The sequence below is a fragment of the Microtus oregoni genome, unplaced genomic scaffold (assembly GCF_018167655.1).
Source record: "Microtus oregoni isolate MIOR12 unplaced genomic scaffold, Mior012 000000F_ref0000247, whole genome shotgun sequence".
Taxonomy (NCBI): Eukaryota; Metazoa; Chordata; class Mammalia; order Rodentia; family Cricetidae; genus Microtus; species Microtus oregoni.
This window is the reverse complement of record NW_024543059.1, coordinates 94,610,848-94,617,307: the sequence shown is the minus strand read 5'-3', so window position 1 is coordinate 94,617,307 and position 6,460 is coordinate 94,610,848. Positions and strand designations below refer to the sequence as shown.

The 6,460-nt window shown below is 38.7% G+C and overlaps 1 pseudogene; it reads right to left on the bottom strand.

The window, feature by feature from the left end:
• Positions 1–5,577: 5,577 nt before the first annotated feature.
• On the bottom strand, positions 5,578–6,460 carry LOC121433768 (annotated as a pseudogene).

The window sequence follows — 6,460 nt, the reverse complement described above, 5'->3', positions numbered from 1 at the left end:
TATGCTGGATATAATAGCCCTAGAAAAAAATCATTCTATCAGTATCTTTTAAACAGGGTTCTTCCATATATCAGCTGGTCAAACATAAAATTAAAGTTTTGTTGTGGAGATATTTCATATCAGGCATAAAATCACATTCCTCTTGAAAGGCAAACAAAATAATTCTGTAGAATTTATTATCTACTTTCCACATTTTTTCTTCCATGGAATTATTGCCATAGAAGTCAAGTACCCACTTGACATAATAAATTCTAAGGAAATCCTTAGAATCATAAGAACATACTTTAAAAACCCTTCACTCCACTAAATTTGAAAGTCTGAAAGAAATTGATACTTTTCTTGATAGGTACCACTTAGTAAAGTTAAATCAAGATAATATGTGCATTTTGAACAGACTTATAACTCCTAGTGAAATAGAAGCAGGTCATTAAAATTTTCTCAACCAAAATCCACCCAGGACCAGATGTTCTTTGTGCAGAAGTCTATCAGAATTTTAAAGACAAGTTAATGCCTATACTCTACAAATTATTCAACAAAATAGAAAGAACATTGATCATTTTTTTCTATGAGGTCACCATTACCATTATACCCAAAACACATAATGAACCAGCACATAAAGGTAATTACAGACTAAATTACATAACGGACATATATGCAAAAATACTCAATAAAACACATGGAAACTGAATCTAAGAACACATCAAGATCATTATCCACTCAGAGGAATGTTCAACACCTTCCCTTAACTTTTAGGGAAATGCAAATCAAAGCTACTCTGAAATTACAGTTTAAACTTCTAAGAATGGCTAAATTCAATAACATGAGTGAGAACTCCTGCTGGCAGGATATGGAATAACGGTGTTCTAGGATAATTTTATTTCATCATGACAGAAGCTGAATTTATCTGAGGGGAGGCAGCCTTTGTTAAGCAATACCTCAATGCTATCAGGCTGTAGGCAGCCTGTAAAGTATTTTCTTGACTAGTAATTAATGGGAGAAAGCTAAGCTCATTGTGGGTGGTGCCGTCCCTGGGCTGGTGGTCCTAGTTTCTTAAAAAGACAGACTGAATAAGCCATGAGGAGCAAACTAGCAAGCAGAATCCCTCCATAATGTATGCATCAGCTCCTGCTTCCAAGTTCCAGTCCTGTTTGAGTTCTTTTCCTGGCTTCTTTGTGAGTGTAAGTCAAGTAAACCCATTCCTCTCCAACTTACTTTTGCTCATGGTCCTTTATCACCGTAATAGAAAATCTAATGAAGATAAGATGGTACCAGCATAGCTGGGAATTGCTATGACAGACCTGGCAGAGTTTTGGGGAGGATTGTGGAAAGATTTTAGAACTTTGAACTAGAAAGCCATTGAGTGTTGAGAGTGGGATGTTCTTTGGGAGATTGGAAGATAAGAATGTTGAGAGCAGTGCAGAAGATGGAGGTTTGGCATGTCAAGTTTTAGAAGGGATTTTCCAAGACTCCATCTGGGCCATTTGTTAATTTGAATTAAGATTCTGTGGCTCTGGTATGCTTATGCTGAAGAATAATCTGTGAGTAGCAAGACGCCAGAACTACTAAAGTGAAAACTTGCTTCACTTGAATACTCAATGTTGGCTGGCTGTAGCTGAGAAATTACCAGTGATTAAGAAGGGACCTGCATCATTGCCATAACATCTCCTTGAAAGTGTTCTCTCAGAGATAGCATACAAGGTGTATTCCAGAGTTGGCCAAAGTTTCATTTCAAGCTGTCAGAATAACTTGATAGTTAAAGGGTCAGCCAGGTGGTAATGATTTTGAAGGCATGAAGGGATCATAGAGAGCAGCTGAGGTTTGGCACTGTGAGGGGCCAGGATAGGCCATTAGTGAAGGTACAGCCTCAGTGGTAGCTAAAGGTCCGGAACGGAAGAGGTCATGCAGAGAAGTTGAGGCTTGGCACCATGAAGAGAGCCTATCAGAGGCTATCAGCGAAACTAAAGTTCAGTTGCAGAAAAAGATACCAGTATTTTGGAGATGCCAGCACCTTGGGATGACCACTGAGTATAGCAGCAGGTGTAGAAAAGATCCAACTGGAGCCTAGAATACAAGCTGTGTGTGCTTCAGAAAGTAGAACATGAAAAATGATGCAAGCCCCTGGGAGGCGCTCAGGAGCTCCTGCATGTATCCCAGACATTGGACATTGCATTAATTATACAGTTGGAGTTTGGTTTTTCCTTTGTTTATATTGTTATTCTGCTTTGGTTCTTTCTTCCCTCTTGAAGTTAGGAAGTAGTTAACTTTTATTTTTAACATAAACCACAGAGATTTCAAACTTTTAAAGGAATTTTTGGATTTTAAAGACACTGAATATGTTAAGGGACCGAATTCTTAATGTGTTTAAATTTGTAAAGATTGTGGGCATTTAAAGTTAAGTTTTTAATGTGAGATCTTGGGAATAACTGAGAAAGAAAAGATAATGATAATGTGCTTGCCAATTTGACAAGGAGTAATTTGATGGATTGTTTTAAGTCAATTTGGCACAAGCTTGAGTCATGTGAAGGAACGTAGCTTCAATTAAGAAAATGCCTCAACGCCATTTGAGTTCCTCTCCAGACTTCCTTCAGCAATGGACTATGATGAGGATACATAAGCCAGAAAAACTCTTTCCTCTCCAACTTACTTCTGGTCCTAGTGTTTCATTGCAGCAATAGAAACTAGAACTAAGTCAAGAGGAAACACTCATATATTTCAGATGGGTGTGGAACAATGTACATCCACTATGGATATCAGTGTGGAAGTTCCTCAGAAGGATTGGAATTGATCTCTTTCAGGATCCAGTGATACCATTTTGAACATATACCCAAAGTATGTGTCATCCTACCACATAGAGACTTGCTCAACCATGTTCATTGTTTTTCTATTCATAATAGCCATAAATTGGAAACAACCTAGTTGTCCTTCAACAGAAAAATGGATAAATAAAAGTGGTGCATTAACAAAATGGAATATTACCCAGCTTTTAAAAAGAAAGAAAACATGAAATTTGCAGGCTAATGATTGAAACTTAAAAGAATATTACCTTGAGAGATAACACACACCCAGAAAGTTAAATATGGTATGAATTCACTTACATGTGGATATTAACCTTTAAGAAATGATAATCAGGCTACAGTCCATAGATTCAGAAAAAAATTAAGTATAAAGAAAGGGACTTGGGGGGACACATAGATCTACCTAGGATGGGGAAATAGAATAGATTTTAGGGTCAACTGAGGGCAGGAGGGATGAGTATGGGAGGATCATATGGGGAGGGGCTTAATAGGGGGGAGACTGCTAGAATTGAAGAGTGTTTGAGGGGTGATATGGAAACCAAGTGCAATGGAAACTTCCTAAAATATATGAAGGGGATCCTAATAAAGCAACCAAATGATAGGAGAGAAAGAGTCCCAGTTGGCCATCTCTTGTCAACAAGGGGAAGCTTCCAGTGCTGGGACTAGTTACACCCAATTGAGTTGACCAAAGGTATACCATGGAAATCTCCAAACAACCCAGGCTGTTGCCAAGACAAGAGATTGATCTTCACAGAGCAAGGACCTATAGCTCAAGACCATACCCATACAACTCATTGAGCAATGGAGATGTCTAGATGGTGCTTGCCTAGAACTTTCTCCATATGTTCTAGTGTCTTTGGTATAGAAAGGTACTCTATGGTCTTCTAAAAGAGAAACATAAACACCAACCCAGTCACAAACACTTTGATCGACAATGATTTCCTACTTTCAAGTTATGCTAGATCAGTGGAGACACTGCTTGTCAGAGTAACCAACTAAAGTCTGATTTGACTTAAGGTCTACTCTCATAGATGGGACTCATGCTGACACAGCCTGGGTGACCAATAACCAAGACTGGATATCCCAGAAACCCAGGATAAAGCAAATGCTACTGATCTTAAAAGATAGTAGTGATAAAATGACTCCCAATGATATTGTACTATAGTCATAGACTAGTGCCTATTCAGCCATCATCAGAGAAGTATCCCCTGCAGCAGTGAGAGCTGATGCAGAGACCCACAGGCCGATAATATACAGAGAGTGAGAAACCTTGAAAGACACAACTCTAAATAGGATGCCTGCATCAAATCAGGGAAGGAGCAGGTGAAAGGAATGTAAGAGCCAGAAGGGATGTAGGACCCAGGAGAGCAAGGGCATCTCAATCAACTGAGCAGAGCTCATGGGAACTCACAAAGACTGAAGCAACAAGCACAGGGATTCCACAGGGTAGTGCCAGTTCCTCTGCAAATAGATGACAGCTTTCCATTGAGTATTTTCATGGAAGTCCCAAGTTTGTGAAGCAGTGGGTCTCTGGAGCTTCAACCTTCTCTTTGGCTCTTTTCCTTCTTTTGGTTTGCCTTGTCCAATGTCAATGTGATGGTTTTGCTTCATTTTCATATGCATTGTTGTTATCTTTTAGAAGGCTGCTCTTTTCTAATGATAGACAAATAGGGAGTGGATCCAGAGGGAAGGCTAGTTGGGGAGGATGTAGGATGAGAGGGAGGGGAAACTAGAACACGGATAAATTTATTGGATGAGAAAGAACCTATTTTCAATTTAAAAGGGGAAAAATATAAAACAAAGTAATCACTCAGAAAACACCAAGTAAACTAGTCTCAGACATGTGAAAAAAAAGAAGTAGAAGACAGGACCATGTAAAAAATGATCTAATTTTGTTTTTTTTTAAATAAATTTCAAATTATTTTTTTATTTTTGAGATTGTAATGGTTATAACATTTCTTTTTTCTCTTTACTCCATCAAAGCCTTCCTTATACCCCTCATTTCTGTTTCAAATTCATGACCCCCCTTTTCATTAATGCTTGTATCATGCAAATATCTATATGGATATACATATATATTTCTAAGTATAACCTGGTTCTCAGTTTGTTAAAAATAAAAGTGCTCACTTGTGGGACCAGTCTCAGGACACCCAGCCTGTAGCTGTTCTGTAAAATGACTCCAAAATTGTCTTGCAATAGAATTTAATATTATAATGTAACTTGTAGGTACAAATTATTCATTCTTAGGTCACTCGGAGGCCTCTAGTCATTGTGTCATAATATCGAAAGATTTCTGGCAAAGATTTCAGTTGCTTATAATATATAAAGATAAGTGTAATGCAGACGTCAACTATAATGGACCATGGGCATCATTGTAAGACCAGACATAATGAATCTGAAAGAAGAGCAAATGCAGAATAGACTGGGATTCATTGCCACAGGAAAGAACTCTGAACAAAACACTGATAGCACAGGCATTAAGACCCCAATTACTAAGTGAGACTTCAGGAACCTCAAATTCTTCCTACAGCAAAGCACAAGACCATTTGAACAAAGTGGTAGCATACAGCACGGGAAAAAAACTCATATTATAATTCTGATAAAGTGAAGTATTTAAATCTGTAAATAAATTTTAACAACTGAATATCTAGAAAACACAGAAAAAATTTTAAAGAGTTTATAAAACTAAAGGGAAGTTTCTTTTTTTTTGCATGTTCACAAATTTTTATTTTTAGAACAAGACAAATTCCATTGGAAAAGATACCAGGGATATTAGAGGACCTTATGTATCTCTGAAAAAAAAGGAGCGTTCCCCCCAACACAATTTTATGTCTGTTCCTCCATACTTTGTAAATTTCACTTTAATGGCTCTTCACCAAATCATAGACATAGATATAGACATCGTTATCAAGCTTGATGAAATACATGGGAGGTTTAGTGGGAACTTGGTGAATGATTTTCCCTGACTTTTGGGTTCCTTTGCTTTTTTTGTACTGCACACATTTGCCTGTCAAGACATCCCTGCCTATTTCTGAGGTCACCTTTACTGGAGGACACTCTGTCATGATGTGGAGGTTGCCTTCAATGTAGTCATCCACGAGGTGGTAAATGTACAAGACCGGATATTTCTCATAGGTAATGTAAAACCAGGGCTTCATGATCGGCACTTCCTCTAGGACCATCCCCTCCACTCAATCTTAGAGCCATTTTTGCCCTCGAATTTATATTTCACTGCTTTGCCAACTACGATGTTTGCGAGGTGGGTGTCTGTCACCTGAGGAAATGGCACATTATTAGGCAGGATCTTAAGGTTTAAAATCCTTTCATCGCTGGGAAGCTCCAATTCATAGACACATCAATCCCATCACACTTCAGGAAGTAGAAAGATTTGTCGGCAGTTGATCTAGAACGATGGCATTCCACTGAGTGACTGGCTCATTGCCTTCTTTCCATCCATGAGAAATTCTGCGGCCTACAGTGTTCTCCAGGGCCTCAAAAGGACTGCCCAATTTTTGCTTTTGGAGAGATGACCCGTCCCTCTTCTGGAGAGGTGGCCCGCCTCTCATACTCAGAGGCATCCTCATCATGGCTGTAGACCTAGTGTGGAAGGCCACAGCACTCCTGGTCCACTGTTTTCTGGCTAACTTTCTGTGCTTGGGCATCAT